The sequence below is a fragment of the Mobula birostris genome, chromosome X (genome assembly GCF_030028105.1).
Source record: "Mobula birostris isolate sMobBir1 chromosome X, sMobBir1.hap1, whole genome shotgun sequence".
NCBI lineage: Eukaryota > Metazoa > Chordata > Chondrichthyes > Myliobatiformes > Myliobatidae > Mobula > Mobula birostris.
Window position 1 is genome coordinate 44,680,957 of NC_092402.1, and position 22,981 is coordinate 44,703,937.

Consider the following 22,981-nt stretch of genomic DNA (forward strand, 5'->3'; position numbering starts at 1 on the left):
GATCAACTGAAGACAATTGAGTATGAAGAACTGCTGTGAAGTCTGGCAGCCAGGATTTCACTATTCCTTCATTTGAAGTTAGTGTTTCAATTATGCCAAAAACACAAGAGTACTTCATTTCAAATTAGCAGTTCTGCCTGTCAGAATCCAATAAATTGGGATGGGTTGATTGCCCTTATGATTTCTCACAAGTTCCTGCTTCTCCCCTGAAACGTGTCACTAAAATTTCCAGCCCAATGATCAACCATCATATTTTGCTTTGACTCCTCAAGTGATAAGATGCTAGTGAACACACACAAAATGCTGGAGGAATACAGCAGGCCAAGCAGCATCTATGGAAAGGGCACAGTCGACGTTTTAGGCCGAGACCCTTCAGTAGGACGGGAGAAAAAAAGATGAGGTTTAGAGTTAAAAAGTGTGGGGAGGGGAGGGAGAAACACCAGGTGCTACGTGAAACCAGGACGGTGAGGGGTGAAGTAAAGAGTTGGGAAGTTGATTGGTGAAAGAGATACAGGGCAGGAGAGGGGGGAGTCTGATGGGAGAAGACAGAAGGCCATGGAAGAAAGAAAGGGAGAGGAGCACCAGAGGGAGGTGATGGGCAGGCAAGGAGATAAGGTGAGAGAGGGGAAAGTGGATGGGGAATGGTGAAAGAGGTGGGTAGGAGGGGCGCTATCAGAAGTTCAAGAAATCGATGTTCATGCCATCAGGTTGGAGGTTACCCAGACAGAATACAAGGTGTTATTCCTCCAACCTGAGTGTGGCCTCATTGCAACAGTAGAGGAGGCCATGGATTGACATATCGGAATGGGAATGGGATGTGGAATTAAAATGGGTGACCACTGGGAGATCCCGTTTCTTCTGGCAGATGGAGCATAGGTGCTTAGCAAAGTGGTCTTCCAGTCTACGTCGGGTCTTGCCAATGCAGGTAGGGAGTTATCCTCATTTTCTGAAAATTACTACATTTTTTGCTACAATATCCTTGGTGAGAAGAGCAATCTCGCAAAGGTAATTAAGAGTTCTAAAAGGGAGCAGAGTCACTCCAAAAGGAAACCTCTGGCTTAAGTAAATTGGTGGAAAATTAAAAATAGTCCATTTTTGAAACAGTGTATTGGCTGGCTCAGAGCCCATGTTATATCCGAGACTCATAAAAACAGTTCATTTCAGCTTTGACCTAAAGACAAATACTTGTTAGTTATCATGTAGAACACCCTTCTACTTACCCACCCAGCATCTGTTTCTGAAAAGACAGCTAACCAGGAAACTGTAACTAATTGTACAAATGGACAAATTGTTCGCACTTACTCAAAATAGGTATTTGTGCCAAGTTACATGCTGCAGTGTAGTTGACAAATCTGAATCATAATTGTGCTATTTCGTCCCCCTATCAATTGTGCATATTTCCTGTTGCTAATTATATTAAATGTCTCTTCTTTCATCATAAAGCAGTCAGAGATACGTAGGGAGAGGAGACGGTTCCAGTTTTTCAAATACTTGATTATACAATAATGTCCTGAAGTACATTTTATGCTCAATCTTTTACAAAGTCTGTATAGTCATGCTTGTGGCCAGACTACTGGGATCCTTGCCATAGTGAAGTAATAAGGAAAATAAGGAAACACCAAAATGTGCCCTTCTCTGATCTTGTGGAGAAAAATCTGTGCTGGGTTTGCATTTCTGCACACTACTATATATATCACTGATGCTTCACAGATGTTTTTACCTATTGAAATTTACCATTTTGTAACAGTACAAAGTTATGCACTAAACAAAACTAGCTTCACTTTTCCTAAAACAATCTATACCTTGGGGAAACAATAGATTTGTCTCCATGGAATATAATGGTCTAGTATAAGCATGAACTTCACGCGCGCGCGCGCGTGTGTGTGTGTGTGTGTGTGTGTGTATATCAGGATGTAACTTTCTCTTCCAATTTGTCGTGAGTGTTATATTGATGTTATTTTTAAACTTTATGAGCTTCCCACCTGATTTACTTGGCAATGGAATAAGTCTCTGTGGACAAGGAAGATCCCTCCCATCATCCACCCCACCCTTCCGAAATACTGTTGGATTTTTTGACTTCACCCTGTGAGAATTGTGAAAAGAAAGGAAACTCCGCTGTGGTTCACACTTCCTCCATGGACCATCAAGCTCCTGCAGAAGTAGATGGATTGAGCAAGGCTGTGAGACATACCTGAATGAAGATCTTCCCAATGGTCACATGAAGAATAGCTAATTGGATCCAATAATACCATCTTCATTTTGCAACATAGAAACATCATAAAGCATCCAGGAATTAATAACTCATGGTAGGGTGGAGCTACAATGTCGCTTAACAGCAACTCGTTTGAGCCCTTCCGCGGAAACAGCTTAATTTCTACCTTTGATGTCTCACTTTTTCCTTTTTAGGGTGGATGGGTTTACGTTGCAGACCTTGACCTGAAGTTACACTCAGACTTCAATTCTTTGTGGTGGCGAGACCCACTCTTGGGGCTTCACGACCAGCTGTTTTTTGAAATCCTAAGGATGCTGCCGAGAAGATCAACGTGCCTTCGGGGTTCCGAGGATGTTCCTAAGCCAGTGCTGCCAACTGAAACGTTGCAGGAGAAGATGGATCGTCGGGAGTAGCGGATCAGCTGTTGGAGGCTCTGTACTTGGTGAGTCTCTCTGTCTGTCTGTGGGAGAAGAGTTTGTTGTCAATTCTCGAGTTGGAGAACTCAGCGTGTTGGGGGGGGGAAGCAACGGGTCAGATATTATCATCACAAATCAGTGAGTTGTTTTTGTTATGTCTCCCCTCTCGCTGTGAAAGGGGACACCTCTTTGTCCAATTACTGGGGAGTGAGAAGGCCTGTGTTCTGTTGAATCGTTGGGAGAATTAGTTTTTGCTGTACTGCAGATCATGGTCTTTCTTGGGGTCTTTGCTATTGCCTGCTTGGTGGGTGGAGGGTGCTGAAGCTTTTTTTTTTGCTGAAGTAAGTGGGGAAGGGGGAGGGCTATTGCTTTGCTGCTGTTTGTGCATAGGATTAATTAATAACTATATAAGAAAGCTATAAATTACAATGAGAAATATATATAATAATTTAAATAAGTACATAGAGCAAAAAGAGAGAAAAAAATAGTGAGCTTGTGCTCATGGGTTTTTTGTCCATTCAGAAATCTGATGGCAGAGGGGAAGGAGGTGGTCCTGAAACATTGAGTGTGTGCCTTCAAGCTCCTGTACCTCCTCCTTGATGATAGCAATGAGAAGGTAGCATGTCTTAGTTGATGAGAGTCCTTAATGATGGATACTGTTTTCTTCAGGCATTGCCTTGAGGCAACTGTGCACTGCAGACCCTTCCATTCCTGTGAGCAGTTGCTAGGGCAACATCAAAAGGAATGGTGTATACTTGCTGGAGAACAGTACATAAACAAGACCAAATGAAATAGAAAATGTGAAAATAGAGAGTTCTGATGTAAAGCCAAACAAGCATGGTATCCCATGGTGACACAGGAGCCTGACTAATACATGAAATAACAAAATGTGCTGCTGTTCGTTCACTAGTTTGTGTAAAGACAAACAAAATAATTCATTCTGTTACATGAACATAGCACTAATTAATTAATTAAAGAGTTGCTAAATATACATATTTTAATGATAAATTTTTCAGACTTGGCTCATTGGAAAATGTGGCGAAGGAGTCAGTGGAGGTGGAGGAAGGTAAAAGGTTGTGAGAGGTATGGTCAGGATGAAATATCGTGATGATCAAGGGTGTGGAAAGGAGATGAGCTTGAGCTCATGACTATGGGGTTAGTAAGTTTGTAGTAGTTTGTGGTTTGAATTTGCAGCCTTCATACTTGGTTCTGAAGTCTCCCTTTCAGAAGCAGTTATTAGTTGTTCCTTTTGCTGAATGCAAACTGCACAGGGATGACAAAGTACTTACTTAGTGCCCTAAAAAAAAGTGTCATTAACTCTTGGGTAGATTCTCACATCAGATTAATAATGGGACCCTGCCTTTTTTCCTCTACACCTATGCTTGGCCATCTCAAGCAAAAGAGAATATAACCTGTTACATACCTCATGGATATCTTGTGACTGTCTTATGGCCATGATGTAATTGAGTAGCTGATGAGCATGATCTAATGGTCTTTTGGAGGTCACCTGATGTAATTTTCCCACCGGTGTGAGGTCACGTGATGACATGTTCACCACGGGTATAAAAGGAGACCCCTGGGGTGATGCAGTTAGTTTTCCAGTTAGAACGTCAGCCAGATACTCCGCTCCACTGCGTATTTGCCTTATGACGCAGTTTTGATTTAAAACGGAGTTTTACGTTCTATTGTAAGGTACAAAAGTGTTAGGCCAGCAGTTTAACCAATTGCTGCCAGGTTAGTTCATATATCTTTTCAGTAGTATTGGAGAGTGAAGAAGGGAACCTAAAGGAGTCATTCGACAGTTTTGGATAGAATCAACCATTATTGATTTCATTCAAGAAAGAGTGATCTGCATGAGATAGCTTCTGCTAAAAGCAGCAGAAAAGGCTGTGCAGGATCTAGTATCCAGAGGGAAAGATCAGTGCGTTTAAATCATTTTATTTCCGTCATTGTGAATCCTGCGGACAAGGCAGGTTCCAGCTGGGATCAGCAGTGACGTCATGTCTTCAAGGAATTCTTCACTTCAGGAAAGTCTCTCCTAATTGACTGTATAAATCTCTTGGACGTTCGAATTTACCATTCTAAGAACTGTGTTTGAATTTACCACTTTAAGAACTGTTTTCGCATTTATCGCTTCAAGAACTAGTACTGAGTGGCGGTTTTTTAAATGGCCACACAGCAGTTTACTTCCGGTTAAGATCTTTGTTTGTTTATTTTTTAATATTGAGCAGAGTTTAGTAAATGTTTGATTGTTTTTTTATAAAACCTAACTCAATTCGATTGATATTCATTGCTGCTGATCACGTGACAACTATTCATTCATGATACTTAATGGCATTACCACTACCACATTCACCACAATCAACATCCTGGGGCTCACCAATGACTAAAACCTCACCTAGATCCACCACATAAATCTTGTGGCCACAATAGCAGGAATGAGATAAGATCAGAAGACCATAAAATACAGGAGTAAAATTAGGCTGTTCAGCCATTGAGTCTGCTCCGCCATTCAACCATGGCTGATATTTTATTCAGTTCTGATAGCCCTTAACCCTTTTCCAATCAAGAACCTAATAATCTCTGCCTTCCTTGGCCTCCACATCTCTGTGGCAATAAATTCCACGGGTTCACCAACCTCTGACCCTGCGGGCAGCATGGTAGCATTGGTTAGTGTGAGGCTACTATGGTGCCAGTGACCCTGGTTCAACTCTGCCACTGTCTGCAAGGAGATGGTGTGTTTTCCCTGTGTCTGCATGGGTTTCCTCCAGGTGCTCTGGTTTCCTCCCACATTCCAAAGACAAGTGGGTTTGTAGCTTTATCACAAACAAGAGAAAATATGCAGGTGCTGGAAATCCAAGCAACACACACAAAATGCTGGAGGAACTCAGAAGGCCAGACAGCATCTATGGAAAAGTACACAGTCCTGATGAAAAGTCTTGACTCAAACCATCGACTATATTACTTTCCAAAGATGCTGCCGGAGCATGATTGAAGACTCCCTGTTTGCCTGAATGAGTTCAGCTGTAACAATATTCCAGGAAGCTCTTTACTATCCAGAACAAAGCAGTCTAGATTAAATCTTGCAAACTATATCTATTTTTAAAATAATTGGATCAGACTTGGCATTGGAGTGCTCCCCAGATAGTCCAGTCAAGGAGTTAAGGATGTGATCAGGAGGTGCAGGAAGACAGGAGGGGTCATCCCACCCATTATCTCCAGCAACAAAATACATTGCAATATTTAGTCTGGGCTCAATCAAAAGCACCTTCCAAATTCACTTCATCTACCACTGAGAAAGAAAAGGGGAGCAGATGTATAGGAACAATATCACCTACAGATTGCCCTCCCAATCATACACCATCGTCACTTGCAAATGGTGGTGGCATCCATTAGTCTTGCAAGACCATAGATCTGAGCCTGGAAAGAGGAGTGTCCTCTCCAGGGCGCAAGCCTGGGCAAGGTTGTATGGAAGACCGGTAGTTGCCCATGGAGCAAGTCTCCCCTCTCCATGACACCGATGTTGTCTAAGGGAAGGGCAAGGGCCGATACAGCTTGGCACCAGTGTCATCGCAGGAGTTGCCAGAACGAGGTTGAAGGCAACGTTGGACTGCCTTAGGGACTCCAGCTCCAGATTTGTCCTCAGGGTTTACTCCTGAAGCCTTTCCCGTGAGTGGGTATAGCCGCAAGGCAGCGGAGGTTTGAAATCAGAGTTTTCTCTCTCTTAGATGGACTGCCTTCCCAGGCTGACGAGCTCTATCTACCCGAAGCACTGGTTTTAAGGCGCCGGGACCCGTCTTTGCCCCTTCTCCTGTCAGTAGAAACAGTTCCGCCGGGTTTAGAGGCTAAGCCATGTGAGAAGGCCAGGAGTTGGAGTTGGTTGTCAGAGGCTATTTGAGGCGCATACCATGAGAAGCACTTTTAGGCAGTGGGAACATGTCCCCACTACCACCCCTCGGCTTGACAACACTTGCAAATACATTGGTGCTTATTCATCATCACTGGAGTCCTTTCCCTGTGAGAGCACCTTCACCAGAAGGAATGCAGTGGTTCCAAAGAGTTGGATTGCCACCAACTTCTTAAAAGGCAATCAGGGTAGTGTCAATCCTTGTTTACATATAGATTTTCATAAATCTATTGTATTCCTTTATTTTCCGGTAAATGCTTGCAAGAAAATTAATCTCAGTGTAGTATATGATAACATATGCATATTTGATCATAATTTTGAAATTGACTTTGACTTTGAAAATAAATAGAAAGTACAGCATAGTACAAGCTCTTCAGCCCATGATAATGTTGGGCCTGTCAGTACTGCTCAGACTGACCAGCAGTGACCATGGCTGCTGACTGAACTGTTGTGTATCTCCACCATTTTCTGTTGTCATTTCAGATTTCCAGCATCTACCGATCTTGCTTTTCAGTTCGTAACTATTTGTTGAATTTATTCATTCAAAGGATAAAGATTCTTTTTCCATCTCTCATTGCCTTTCAACTAGAAAAGTAATTAAGAGTCAGTAATATGGGCGAGTATTGAGTCATGTATAGACCAGACCAGCCAATGGCCATAGGTTTCCTCCGCTTTAGGACATTTAAACTTAATGCTAACCCTAACCAGAAGCAAATTTTACAACATGCACACACACACACACACACACACACACACACACACACACACACACACACACACACACACACACACAAACACACACACACACCTCTCCACTTCCCCAACATTGAGGACATCTCCAAAAGGCAATGCTTCAAAAGGGTGACATCCATCATTAAGGTCATCAAGGACCCCCATCACCCAGGACATGCCCTCTTCTCATTAGTACCATCAGAGAGGAAGTACAGGAGCCTGAAGTCATACATTCAATGTTTTAAGAACAGGCTTTTCCCCTCTGCCATCAAATTTCTGAATGGAGCATGAACTCATGAGACTACCTCACTATTTTTGCTCTTGTTTTTGCACTATTTACTTTTTTTATTTATTATTGTAATTTATAATCTTTATTAATATATTTCACTGAACTGCTGCCACAAGGTAACAAATTTTACGGCATATGTCAGTGATAATAAGCCTGATTCTTCTGATTCTCACAGACACAAATAGGTGAACTCACAAATATACACATCCATATTGATTATGGATATACACTTTTATTTTAAATCACTGCTTATGGTCTACTATTCAGTCATTGGCACTTGCTGATTTTATGCTCGGTATCAGGAGCGCATATTTAGAATAAGAACCTTTTTAATGGCAGCTTAGTGAATTGTTTCTGTAATTCACCTGATCCACTTTTACTTTACAGGAGAGCCTAACCTGAAGAAGCTCTATCCTGCCCTCCAGTGAGATTTCCATCTGTCTCTCATGCCTTGTTCACCTTCAGTAATCCCTTTTATCTACTTGACTTTGACCAAAACCATATCAACAACGTCTCTTTCTATAATTCACCCTAAACTGTTATCATCCCAACCTGGTCCAACCTCCTAATCCTCTAACAGATTTGGCAAAGGCAATTTCAATTACCAGTTCCCTTACTTAACTCCATTTTGTTTTTATCAATCATGTCTTGATTTTCAAAGTGTCTTGGTGCTATAACCTGAATGATAGATTCCTCTTATACTGATGTCAGGCTGACCAGTTCACAATTCCATTTTCCCCCCTCCCAATTTTCTTAGTGACAGGGAAGCTTTTATCAACTTTCAAACCACTGTATAATCTGTGGAAGTTTGAAAGCAATAGAATCAATGTCTCTACGGAAATCTGTTTGAATTCTCTGGATTTCGGCCATTATCTAGTAGATTTATTGAGTACTAATGTCATTGATTATTGTTTTAATGCTTTATTTTTAGAACTCTTCACTGAAAAAAATCTTTGGTTTCCTTCCCACCCTTTCCAAAATATTTTGTCTTCTGCTGTGATGATGAATATAAAGCCTGCATTTAATTTTTCTACCCTTTTCATCTTCCTGTGCTGTTGCCTTTGGGGAGCCACATTTACACTTGCTAACCTCTACATTTTACATAGCTCTGGAAATAACTTTCAGACTGTACATCTGGAGTCACATATTTTATTTTCTCTCCATTAGTTCCTTGGTCATACTTTGTACTTTTCCAAAATCTTCCCAGTCCTCAAGATTATTACTTTTTTGTCAATATCATCAATGCCTCTCTTCTGTCTACCTTTTACCTTTATTAGCCATGATTGCATTTAATTCCAAATAATGTATGTTTATTATGAATGACATTGTGTGTGTAAGTGCTAGCCAACGCAGTCAAGGTGCAAAATATAAAGGAAAATGGAAGTGAGAAAGAGAGTGTGTGTTTGAGAGAGGAGAGAGAGAAAGATTGAGTGAATAACAGAGAGAGATGAAGCAACAGAAACACTTAAGAGACAGAATGAGGCATAGAAAGAGAAAGAACTGGGAAGGTCTTCATATGAGAATGGTGAAGAGAGACAATGGTGGGGAAGAAGAAAGAGAAAATCAAATGTAGAGAAGGAGACACAGCAGTTGGTGTTTTTGGTGCAAGCTTGGCTTAATCCTGACTTTGGATGATGACTATGTGGAACTTGTATGATCTCCCAGTGATTACACAGTTTGTCCCAGGGTCCCCCATTTCCTTCCCATATTCATAGTCAAGGTCAAAATCAAAGTCAAGTTTATTGTCATATGCACAAGTACCTGTATGCACAGGTACAATGGAAAATTTATTTGCAGCAGCATCACAGGCACATAATATCAGATAAGCAGTATTCACGAGAAAATCATAAATTATACACAATTTTACAAGAAAGAACACAATTAGAACAAAAAAGACGAAGTCCATTGCAGTGTAAAATGATCAAAGTGGTTATGGTGTTGCTATACTGCTATATATTTGGTTCAAGAACTGAATAGTTGAAGGGGAGTAGCTATTACTGAACCTGGTGGTGTGAAACTTCAGACTTCTGTACCTCCTACACGATGGGAGCTGTGAGGAGTTGGTATGGCCCAGATGGTGGGGATTTTTGAAGGTGGGTATTGCCTTCTTGAGGCAATGCCTCGTGTAGATACTACCTATGGTGGAGAGGGACATGCCCCACCATGGGTAGTATATAGGTAAAAAACGGGATGAGGTCCTACGAGGTGAATTTAGGGGATTAGGAGATAAACTAAAAAAGTAGGACCACAAAGGTAATAATCTCTGGATTACTACCAGTGCCATGTGCTAGTCAGAGTAGAAATAGGAGGATATTTCAGATGAATACGTGGCTTGAAAAATGGTGCAAGGGGGAGGGATTCAAATTTCTGGGGCATTGAAACCAGTTCTGGGGGAGGTGGGACCAGTACAAACAAGACGGTCTGCACCTGGGCTGGACTGGAACCAATGTCCGAGGGGGAGCGTTTGCTACTGTTGTTCAGGAGGATTTAAACTAATGTGGCAGGAGGATGGGAACAAGTGCAGAGAGACAGAGGGGTGTAAAATGAGGGTAGAAGCAAAAAGTAGTAAGGTGAAAAGTAAAAGTGACAGGCTGGCAAATCCAGGGCAAAAATCAAAAAGGGCCACTTTTCAACACAATTGTATAAGGGCTAAGAGTGTTGTAAAAGCAAGTCTGAAGGCTTTATGTGTCAATGCAAGGAGTATTCGTAACAAGGTGGATGAATTAAAAGTGCAGATTGTTATTAATGAATATGATGTAGTTGGGATCACAGAGACATGGCTCCAGGGTGACCAAGGATGGGAGCTCAACATTCAGGGATATTCAATATTCAGGAAGGATAGACATGAAAGAAAAGGAGGTGGGTGGCATTGCTGGTTAGAGAGGAGATTAATGCAATTGAAAGGAAGGACATTAGCTGGGAGGATGTGGAATCGATATGGGTAGAGCTGCATAACACCAAGGGGCAGAAAACGCTGGTGGGAGTTGTGTACAGGCCACCTAACAGTAGTAGTGAGGTTGGGGATGGCATTAAACAGGAAATTAGAAATGTGTGCAATAAAGGAACAGCAGTTATAATGGGTGACTTCAATCTACATATAGATTGGGTGGACCAAATTGGTAAGGGTGCTGAGGATGAGGATTTCTTGGAATGTATGCGGGATAGTTTTCTGAACCAAAACATGTCGAGGAACCAACTAGAGAGCAGGCTATTCTAGACTGGGTTTTGAGCAATGAGGAAGGGTTAGTTAGCAATCTTGTCGTGCGAGGTCCCTTGGGTAAGAGTGACCATAATATGATGGAATTCTTCATTAAGATGGAGAGTGATATAGTTAATTCAGAAACAAAGGTTCTGAACTTAAAGAAGGGTAACTTTGAAGGTATGAGACGTGAATTAGCTAAGATAGCCTGGCAAGTGATACTTAAAGGGTTGACGGTGGATATGCAATGGCAAGCATTTAAAGATCGCATGGATGAACTACAACAATTGCTCATCCCAGTTTGACAAAAGAATAGACCAGGGAAGGTAGTGCACCCATGGCTGATGAGGGCAATTAGGGATAGTATCAATTCCAAAGAAGAAACATACAAATTAGCTGGGAAAAGCGGCACACCTGAGGACTGGGAGAAATTCAGAGTCCAGCAGAGGAGGACAAAGGGCTTAATTAGGAAAGGGAAAAAAGATTATGAGAGAAAGCTGGCAGGGAACATAAAAACTGACTGTAAAAGCTTTTATAGATATGTGAAAAGAAAAAGATTGGTTAAGACAAATGTAGGTCCCTTACAGTCAGAAACAGGTGAATTGATCATGGGGAACAAGGACATGGCAGACCAATTGAATAACTACTTTGGTTCTGTCTTCACTGAGGAGGACATAAATAATTTTCCGGAAATAGTAGGGGACCAAGGGTCGAGTGAGATGGAGGAACTGGGGGAAATATATGTTAGTAGGGAAGTGGTATTTGGTAAATTGAAGGGATTGAAGGCAGATAATCTCTAGGGCCAATTGGTCGGCATCCCAGAGTGCTTAAGGAAGTAGCCCAAGAAATAGTGGATGCATTAGTGATAATTTTTCAAAACTCTTTAGATTCTGGATTAGTTCCTGAGGATTAGAGGGTGGCTAATGTAACCCCGCTTTTTAAAAAAGGAGGGAGAGAGAAACTGGGGAATTATAGACCGGTGAGCCTGATATCGGTGGTGGGGGAAAATGTGAGAGTCAGTTATCAAGGATGTGATAACAGCACATTTGCAAAGCGGTGAAGTCATCGGACAAAGTCAACATGGATTTGTGAAAGGAAAATCATGTCTGACGAATCTCATTGAAATTTTTGAGGATGTAACTAGTAGGGTGGATAGGGGAGAACCAGTGGATGTGGTACATTTGGATTTTCAAAAGGCTTTTGACAAGGTCCCACACAGCAGATTAGTGTGCAAACTTAAAGCACACGGTATTGGAGGTATGGTATTGATGTGGATAGAGAATTGGTTAGCAGACAGGAAGCAAAGAGTGGGAATAAACGGGACCTTTTCAGAATGCCAGGCAGTGACGGGTGGGGTACCGCAAGGCTCAGTGCTGGGACCCCAGTTGTTTACAATATATCTTAATGACTTAGATGAGGGAATTAAGTGCAGCATCTCCAAGTTTGCGGATGACACGAAGCTGGGTGGCAGTGTTAGCTGTGAGGAGGATGCTAAGAGGATGCAGGGTGACTTGGATAGGTTAGGTGAGTGGGCAAATTTATGGCAGATGCAATTTAATGTGGATAAATGTGAGGTTATCCACTTTGGTGACAAGAACAGGAAAACAGATTATTATCTGAATGGTGGCCGATTAGGAAAAGGGGAGGTGCAACGAGACCTGGGTGTCATTATACACCAGTCATTGAAAGTGGGCATGCAGGTACAGCAGGTGATGAAATAGGCGAATGGTATGCTGGCATTTATAGCAAGAGGATTCGAGTACAGGAGCAGGGAGGTACTACTGCAGTTGTACAAGGCCTTGGTGAGACCACACCTAGAGTATTGTGTGCAGTTTTGGTCCCCTAATCTGAAGAAAGACATCCTTGCCATAGAGGGAATACAAAGAAGGTTCACCAGATTGATTCCTGGGATGGCAGGACTTTCATATGATGAAAGACTGGATCGACTGGGCTTATACTCTCTGAAATTTAGAAGATTGAGGGTGGGATCTGATTGAAATGTATAAAATTCTAAAGGGATTGGACAGGCTAGATGCAGGAAGGTTGTTCCCGATGTTGGGGAAGTCCAGAACAAGGAGTCACAGTTTGAGGATAAAGGGGAAGCCTTTTAGGACCGAGATTAGGAAAAACTTCTTCACACAGAGAGTGGTGAATCTGTGGAATTCTCTGCCACAAGAAACAGTTGGGGCCAGTTCATTGGCTATATTTAAGAGGGAGTTAGATATGGCCCTTGTGGCTAAAGGGATCAGGGGGTATGGAGAGAAGGCTGGTACAGGGTTCTGAGTTGGGTGATCAGCCATGATTGTACTGAATGGCGGTGCAGGCTCAAAGGGCCAAGGGGCCTACTCCTGCACCTATTTTCTATGTTTCTATGTTTTCTATGCCGCTGATGTATGGGACTGAGTTTACTATTCTCTGCAAAACTGTATATTCCTGTGCATTCAAATTGCTGCACTCTTCCATGATGCAACCAGTCAGGATACTTTCAACAATATATCTGAGGAACCTTCTTAACCTCCTGTGAAAGTAAAGATGTGATTGTATCTGTGTGTTGAGCCAGGACATCTGGCAGAAATCTAAATGAGATCCAAAGAAATATTGGCTAATTTACCTCTGAGAATTACCTATAATCTATGTGGATCGTAGGAGAATTCGGGGAGAGCCCATGGGCATGTGACAAAGAAAAGGTTACAAGGAAATTTGTGGCATGATGGGACTGAGAGGGTTGTTTTCTAAGTGGCAGCATAAAGTCAATGAGCCAGATAGCTTGTTTTCTTTGTCCTAAGAAAAAATGAAGAGCAGAAAGAAAATAACAGAGGCGCAAAAGACAGAGAGTGGAGGAAAGAGAATGACATGGAGAAAAGTGAAAGTGTACACAGAGAAATGATAGGTACGAGCACACTTACTCAGTCACTGGAAAATAGCGACAAGGTGGGAGAATAGCCTGAAGAGTGAGAAGAGATGGAGGGAGAAGGAAAGTGTTCAAGCAGATTATTACACATATAGAAATTTAGAAAGCAATGCAAGCACATATGCACATTCATATGTATCGGTCTCTGCATGCACATAAACATACAATACATACACACACACATACACAACATAGAAGTTGTGCGATCACTCAAGTCAAGTATGTTGTTCTCCTAAGCGGCTGTCCATTGGTGATCATCAGGTGGCTGTAGAGGGGTGTTAGGGGGGATTCCCTGAATGGAGAATGCCTGTGTGTGACTTTGCTTAAAGTAGGAAGACTGATGCACAGGCAGCCACCACACAGTCCTTGACGGATTGGGGTTTGGGTCCAGTGGCATGACTGCTGTAGCCTTCATCCACCTTTACTGCCATTGTGATGTGTCATTATCTTCCGCCAGCTCCGCCACTGATGTTTTGGGTGGATCGTTCTTTGTCTGAAACTTCCCCCTTGACCTTACCGCCATGTGTGACACTGTCAGGAGCTAAGCAACAGACAGCATAGCAGGAACACACAAGCCTTTTCACCTCGATGAGGTGACGATCAGAAAAGTATCATACATACACATGCAGAGCATACGTACATAAAGAAGTGGCTGTGGAGGCATTAGTAATGACCTCTCAAGAATCACTAGATTCTGGAATGGTTCTGGAGGGCTGGAAAATTGTAAAAGTCACTCCACTCTTGAAGGAGGGAGGGGGGCAGAAGAAATGAAACTATAGGCCAGTTAATCTGTCTTCAGTGGTTGGGAAGATATTGGAGTCCATTATTAAAGATGAGGTTTCTAGGTACTTGGAGGCACATAATAAAATAGGCCAAAGTCAGCATAGTTTCCTGAAGGGGAAATCTTGCCTGACAAATCTGTTGGAATTCTTGAAAAGAATAACAGTCAATATAGACAAAGGAGAGTCAGTGGATGGTGTTTACTTGGATTTTCAAAAGGCCTTTGACAAGGTGCCACACATAAGTCTGCTTAACAAGATATGAGCCCATGGTATCACAAGAAAAGTACAAGCATGGATGGAAGAATGGCTGACTGGCAGAAGGCAAAGAGTAGGAATAGAGGGGGGCCTATTCTGGTTAGCTGCCGGTGGCTAGTGGTGCTCCACAGGGTCAGTATTGGGACCGCTTCTTTTCATGTATTATGTCTAGGATTTGGATGATGAAAGAGATGGCTTTGTGATCAAGTTTGCAGATGATACAAAGATAGGTGGAGGACAGGTAGTGTTGAGGAAACAGGGAGTCTGCAGAAGACAGACAGTTTGGGAGAATGGGCAAAGAAGTGGCAGATTGGAATATAGTGTAGGGAAATGTATGGTCATGCATTTTCTTAGAAGGAATAAAGGTGTAGACTATTTTATAAACGGGGAGAAAATTGAAAAGTCAGAGGTGCAAAGGGACCTTGAGAGTTCTCATGCAGGAGTCCTTAAAGGTTAGCTTGCAGGTTGAATCAGTGGTAAGGAAGACAAATGCAATGTTAGTATTCATTTTGAGAGGCCTAGAATATAAGAGCAAGGATGTAATACTGAGGCTTCATAAGGCATTGGTCAGATCACACTGTGAGTAGTTTTGGACCCTTTATGTAAGGAAAGACGTGCTGGTATTGGAGAGGGTTCAGAAGAGGTTCACGAGGATTATTCTGGGAATGAGACGGTTAAGATATGAGAAGTATTTGATGGCTCTGGGCCTGTGCTCACAGGAGTTTAGAAGAATGAGGAGAGATCTCATTGAAGTCTATTGAATATTGAAAGACCTAGATAGAGTGGATGTGAAAAGGATGTTTCCTATAGTGGGTGAGTCTAGGATCAGATGGCACAGCCTCAGAATAGAGGGGCGTACATTTAGAACAGAGATGAGAAGGAATTTTGTTAGCCAGAGAGTGATGAATCTGTGGAATTCATTGCCACAGACAGCTGTGAAGGTCAAATCATTGGGTATGTTTAAAGCAAAGGTTCAGACATTCTTGATTAGTCAAGGCGTCAAAGGTTACAGGCAGGAGAATGGGGTTGAGAGGGATAATAAAGCCGTCATAATGGAATAGTGGAACAGACTCAATGGGCAGAATGGTCTAATGCCATGTCGTATGGTATTATACACAGACACAACACACACACACACACAAAGAAGAGAAATAAAGGCAGAAGCAGAGAGCCAGGAGGGGGGAAAATAGAAAGTAAACTGCAGAATGAGTCTTTGATAACAATGCACAAAGGGATTAGAATCATAGAAAATGAAACAGGGATGAGTGAATTTGAAAGGGTGGGATAGAAATCAAGGCAGAGGGAGTAAAAGAGGAGGTGCAAGAAGGGAATATTAGAAAGAGAAAGCAAATGTTAAGCAAGAAAAAGAAAGGGAAAGGCAAGTGACAAGCAGAGGAAGTAAAATATTGAAAGGAGGGGAAAGGGATTTAGGGTGAGACTGCAGTGAAAGAGACATCAGGATCAGAGAGAATGAAAGAGATGGACACACAGAAAGAGGGCATTGATTTGATATACATGCAGAGGGCTGGATCAATAGAAAGACACAAAGGATTAATTGAGGGAGAAAGGTGTGAAATCTGGAGCCAATGTGACCAGGCTCAATACAGAGACAGAAAGGAGTGGACAGTGGAGAAAACAGAGAGAAAGAGGGCAGAGAAAAAAGTGGGGAAAGGAACAAAAGACATGATAATATAGAAAGAAAAACAAACAAAACAGGTAAATCAATTACAGTAAATATATATGTATCTTGAATAGATTAAAATAGTGCAAAAACAGAAATAATATATATAAGAAAAGGTGAGGTAGTGCTCATGGGTCAATGTCCATTTAGGAATCAGATGGCAGAGGGGAAGAAGCTGTTTCTGAATTGCTGAGTGTGTGCCTTCAGGCTTCTGTACATCCTACCTGATGATAACAGTGAAAAAAGGGCATGCCCTGGGTGCTGGGGGTCCTTAGTAATGGATGTCGCCTTCCTGAGGATTCATTCCTTAAAGATGTCTTGGATACTACAGAGGCTACTATCAAGATGGAGCTGACTAATGTTACAACTTTCTGTAGCTTCTTTTGATTCTGTATAGTAGACCCCTCTCCTTACCAGAGAGTGATGCAGCCTGTCAGAATGCTCTACACGGTACATCTATAGAAGTTTTTGAGTGTTTTAGTTCACATACCAAATCTCTTCAGACTCTTAATGAAGCATAGCCAGTGTCTTGCCTTCTTTATGGCTGCATTGATATGTTGGGACCAGGTTAGATCCTCAGAGATCTTGACACCCAGGTATATGAAACTACTCACTCTCTCCATTTCTGATTCCTCTATGATGATTGGTTCGTGTTCCCTTGTCTTACCCTTACCATTACTGATGTACCAAGACACCCAGGGCTCTTTGAAGACCGACACGTTCAAGTTCTCATCAAAGTGAATGACCTCACGTTTTCTGTGTTATATTTATAAGCCCCTCTGCATCCTTACAATCCATTATGGGTTAGGACCATCTACAAATTTGAATGTAATTCAGATGCTACTCGGCCCTATGAGTTCCTCCTGCAATTTTTTTTAGCTCCTGATTTTAGTCGCTTGGGCCTGGATATAATTCGCTTGGACCTCTCATCCAAGTCAATGATATAAGTGGAGCCTCAACACCAATCCCACAGGCACCCACAAGCACCCACAAGTCATAACCCATGTATTCCTTTTTTTCTGTTTTCAGTGCATTAATGAATTCTCAATATTACCCCAATCACATGTACTCTGATATTCTTTAATAATATCTATTACCTATTGAAGGACTTCTGCAAGTCGAAATCATCAGTTCAACCAGTTCCTCAGACCTATTCTGCTACCTGTAACCACAAAGAACTCTAACCATGACTTTCCTTTCATTAATCCATTATGACTCTGCCCAACTCTAGAATTAATTTATAATGAATTAGATTGTAACACTTTCCCTCCTCGGCCTGATGTATTCAAATCCCTCTCTGGCACGAAGCCAACTAGAGCTAAGTTCAACTAAACTAGAAGAGAATTGTGGCACCAAAAGCATCAATAAGAACATATCTGTAAAATATTTACAGTATGTTGTTGATTTTTACTATATGATTTATTCTGCTTGAGACTATCTTGAACAATTGACCCAAGAAAATATTTTCCACCCAAGAAAATATTTTCCACCCAAGAAACCATTTAAATAACTTTGGGGGGGCTGGGCTGGTGCAATTATATAAGTTACATCATCCTGCTCTATGCCCTAGAATGCAAGACAGCCTTGATGAACTTGATGGCCTTTTTCTATCTGACATACTTTCTTGTTTGTAAATAGAAACAATGAATAATCTGATGACAAGTGGCTTTGGAAGCTGGATGCCAGGCAAAATTAAAATGATTGACAGCCAAACAGAGAACTGAAGAGGCTCTTCTATCCAGTAGAGTTACCCTAATGTTTCTTGCAGCTGCACTGGTGTGATTTGGTTTTTCTCTCCTTGATATATTGCTTTGCACTTGTTTTGGAGAAAGTAATCCTGATCATGGAAGGAACTTGAGACAGTTGGCTTCAGACTCAAACAGCTGCTCAGAGCAAAGCCCCAGTGCTAACACAGCAGATGAAGACTGATCGACAGGAGATCAGAAAAAAATTAATCTCGTTAAATGAACTGAAGCAACCACTTCTCTGATCTGAATATCACCCGTCTCTAAAGCTCTCATTCAGATGGTGCCTGGAACCTTACATACCATTCCCCTTAAATAAATGGAACTTATTTTAGTTCACTTTAAAATAAAGCTCATCTAACAGATAAAGTAGTGTGTTTATAGAATGTTAAAAACAAGGGAGCACAAGATAAAATATAGCCTAGGCGAAGTTGGGAAGCATTTGAACATATGTAGGTCAGAAATTTGGAATTATCTTCTGCAAGCAGCCAGTGCTTCTTGATCAATAATACATTTCAAATCCAAAGTTGTCAGATATTTGATAAGGAAATGCAGAAAAGCCACATATATAGTGTTAGATCACTGCTTAGCTACAAACCTGTGGTTTAAATAACCCAGGGGCAACACAGTGGCATAGCAGTCAGCTTTGCCGCTGTAAAATCCCCCCGATCGCTTAGGTTTCCTCTGCATGCTCCTGTTTCCTCCTATGTTCCTGAAGCGTACAGGTTAGGGTTAGTAAGTTGTGGCTGTGCTATATTGGCACCGGAATCATGGTGACACATGTGAGCTGGCCCCAGCTGATGGTCATTAACACAAATGAAGCATTTCATTGTATCTTGCGGTGTACGTGTGACAAATAAAGCTAATCTAAGCAGCCTTCATGCTTCTATATTCAAACAGAACTCAATATTCCCAGTATTTGTCTCTAATGATTTATTTTGCTGTAATTTGATTTACTTTGCATAAACAGTTGCCATTTAATAACCAAATTAGTGAGTTTATTGCATTGAAGAATCCGGCTGTATTGCAAAGTCAATGAATAAGGAACAAAGCACAGAAGAGAAGGTTATGGAAGATCAAATGCTCCTATAAAGATACTGCATGTATGTGCCATCTGCCCAGGTTGCAATGATTTAGTATGAGCATTTACACACACACACACATACACACACACACACACACACACACACACACACACACACACACACACACACACACACACACAGAAAACACTCACCACTATCAAGGACATCAAGGATATCTTCAAGATGTGGTGCCTCAAGAAGGTGGCATCCATCACTGAGGAACCTTACCATCTGGGTCATTCCCCCTTCTCATTACTACCGTTGAGGGGAAGTACAGGAGCCTGAAGACCCACACTTGCCAATTCTAAAATCATTTCTTCATGAACCCATGTATACTTCTCGGACTGAAACATCGACTGTACTTTTTTCCATAAATGCTGCCTGGCCTGCTGAGTTCCTCCGGCATTTTGTGTGTGTTGCTCTTCATTATCCCATTTTTGCACTTCTTATTTATTTTGGAATTTTTAATAATTTATGTCTGCACCATACCACTGCCATAAAACAATAAATCTCATATCATATAAAACAGAAATAAAAAGCCTGATTATGATTTGGACAAACTCATTATGAACCTTCTCTAAGCTCCACAGATCCACAGATCTACAAACTACAGTTTTCCTTTCCGGGCCTCAGGTCATCTGAAGATCTAATACATTTTAGGTCATGCTGGATGCATACAGTAAATGACAGGGAATTTAAGAGTGTTGATAGGTAGAGAGACCTTATAGTGCAAGTTCATAGTTCTCTGAAAATGGTGGCACAAGTGGATAGAGTAGTAAAGGAGGCATTTGGTATGGAAACTTAAAAGGAATCCAAGGAGCATGTTCTTCACATGAAGAGTGGAACAAGCTGCCTAAGCAGGTGGTACAGGCAGAAATAGTTGTTTAAAGGCTCTTAGATAAATACACAGATAGGAAAGGGAAGGATACGGGCCTACTGCTGGCACATGGGATTGATGTTAAAAGGCATCCTGGTCAGTATGGAAGAGTTGAATCAAAGGGCCTGTGACTGGGCCGCACAGCTCTGCGATTATATTCTGCACTAATGTGCAGCAGAGACCAAAAAGGAACTTGTGTAATGTTGATTGATGCACATGGGGTTTGCGAGTGGTGTATCTGTCCATTCACAACACTTGGGAAACCTAAGCAACACACACAAAATGCTGGAGGGACTCAGCAAGCCAGGCAGCATCTATGGAAAAGAGTACAGTCAACATTTGGGGCTGAAACACTTCAGCAGTCCTGGAGAAAAAAAGCTGAGGAGTGGATCTGAAAGGTGAGGGAAGGAGAGCGAGAAATGCCAGGCAATAAGTGAAACTTGGAGGGGGAGGAATGAAGCAAAGAGCTAGGAAGTGGATTGGTGAAAGAGACAGAAAGCCTTGGAAGAAAGAAGAAGGGGGGGAGAGGAGAAGCAGAAGGAGGCAATGGGTAGGCAAAGAGACAACATGAGAGAGGGACAAGGGGTTAGGAAACAGTGAAGGGGAGGGGGTGGAGGCATTACTGGAAGTTTGAGGAATCAACGTTCATGCCATCGGGTTGGAGGCTAACCAAACAAAAAGTAAGTTGTTTTTCCTCCAACCCAAGTGTGGTCTCATCACAACAGTAGGGGAGGCTGTGGAATGATGTATCGGAATGGGAATGGGAAGTGGAATTAAAATGGATGGCCGCTAGGAGATCCCACTTGTTCTAGCAGATGAAGAACAGATGCTCAGCGAAGCAGTCTCCCAATCTGCATCGGGTCTCAGCAATATACAGAAGGCCACACCGGGAGCACCGGATACAGTATATGACCACCAACAGACTCACAGGTGAAGTGTCGCCTCACCTGGAAGGACTGTTTGGGGCCTTGAATGGTAGTGAGGGAAATGGTGTAGGGGCAGGTGAAGCACTTGTTCTACTTGCAAGGATAAGTGTCAGGAGGGAGGTCAGTGGAGAGGGATGAACAAGCAGGATCTGCCAGTGACTGCTCATTTCTGTCTCTTTCACCAGCAACTTCCCAGCTCTTTGCTTCATTCCTCCTCCTCCAAATTTCTTCTATCTCCTGGTGTTTCTCTCTCCCGTCCCCCTCCCCCCCCCCCCCCCCCCACCTTTCAGATCTACTCAGCTTTTTTTTTCTCCAGTCCTGCTGAAGGGTTTCGGCCCGAAACATCGACTGTACTTTTTTCCATAGATGCCGCCTGGCCTGCTGAGTTCCTCCAGCATTTTGTGTGTGTTGCTCTGGATTTCCAGCATCTGCAGACCTTCTCTTGTTTGTGACTTGGGAAACCTGCTTTGTTCTTGCAGGCAGTTGAGTTCAGTACAGGGAACCAGCCACAGATAGGTCTTGCTTAAGTGAAATGTTTGCTCTTTCTTCTCGCCTTTGGACTAAGGTCAGATGTACTACTTGATCTTGAGAAGCAGGCTTTTTAAAGTTTAGGCCTAAGGCAACATGTAGGTGGTTATGTGTCTTTCTTTATAGCCTCAGGCTGTGGATTGGATTTACTGCTGATACAGAGGTAGATCTCAACGCTAATGAGAGAAACAGTTTCTCTAGCAATAGTTGAAACAATTGAAACTTACAAAATTCTGACAGGGCTTGGCAGTCAGGATGTGGGATGGATGATTCCCATGACTGGGGTGTATAGAACAATGGGTCGGGTCTGGGGCCACAGGGTCAGTAATTTAGAACCAAGATAGGGAGAAATTTCTGCACTAGGAAGATGGTGAACCATAGAATTCACTAGCCCTGAGGAGTCCAGTATCCGTAAATTTTCTCTTGTTTAAGAGTTAGTGCGTAATTTTAGGATGGAGATAAGTAAACTGTCAGATGCAAAAGGCATTAAGCGAGAAGGAGAGAGAGATCAGGAAAGCAGACGTGAGGTAGACGATCAGCTGTGGTTACACCAATGACAGAGGAGGCACAAAGGGCCAAACAGCCTACTCCTGCTTCTATTTTGTGTTTTTGATACTGTGCTTCTAGCTGGTAGCTTGTTAGGATCCATGTTGAATGACATCCTCACTCTTATCTACAGAGAGAAGGTAAAAGGGTAGAGATCAGAAATTGACAAGCCATCTCACTGTTAAAGATGGATCACAAGATTCTGGCCAAGACCAGCCCCAGTCGTAGAGCCATAAGCACAGAAACTGGCCTTAGGCCCAACTGGTCCACATTTGCCCTTATCCCTCTAAATGTATCCTATCCATATATCTGTCCAACTGTCTTTTAAATGTTGTAAGTATACCTGTTGATATGGTCCGCATTCTGGGAGAAAACTTAGTCCCTCAATTTCCTGATGATTTTTTCTCCTCTCACCTTAATCTTGATTCCCTAACTCTGGAAAAATCCTATCTATGCCCCGCCCATTCATTCTGCTGCACTCTAATGATCAAAGTCCCTAACTGATCAACTTCTTCAGGAGATCATCAAGGACCCCCCATTGAGGTCATGCTCTCTTCTCGCTGTGGCCATCAGGAAGGAGATACAGGAGCCTTAGGTCCTACACCACCAGGTTCAAGACCAGTTGTTACCCCTCAACCATCCATCTCCTGAAACCCGCACTGTACCCACATGAGTCCTGAGTGGTCTCAAACCAAAATGTAAACTGTTTTATTCCATAGATGCTGCCTGATTTGCTGAGTTCCTCCAGTATGGTGCGCGTTTGTGTGTGTTGCTGACCATTTCTTGAATCACTGATTACCTTTTGTTTCCCAGGGATAAGATCTCCTACATAAAATCCAGGGGCTGAACACTGGCTGGACCAGTTTGAACCAAGAAGAGGTTTTTGACAG

The 22,981-nt window shown here is 42.3% G+C and overlaps 1 long non-coding RNA gene across 1 annotated transcript; it reads left to right on the forward strand.

Annotated features, from left to right (window-relative positions):
• Positions 1 to 1,702: 1,702 nt before the first annotated feature.
• On the forward strand, positions 1,703 to 19,009 carry LOC140191645 (uncharacterized). Its single transcript, XR_011883865.1, has 3 exons — positions 1,703 to 2,306; positions 2,407 to 2,654; positions 18,023 to 19,009. It is a non-coding gene; the product is annotated as an uncharacterized lncRNA (long non-coding RNA).
• The last annotated feature ends 3,972 nt before the right edge of the window (positions 19,010 to 22,981 follow it).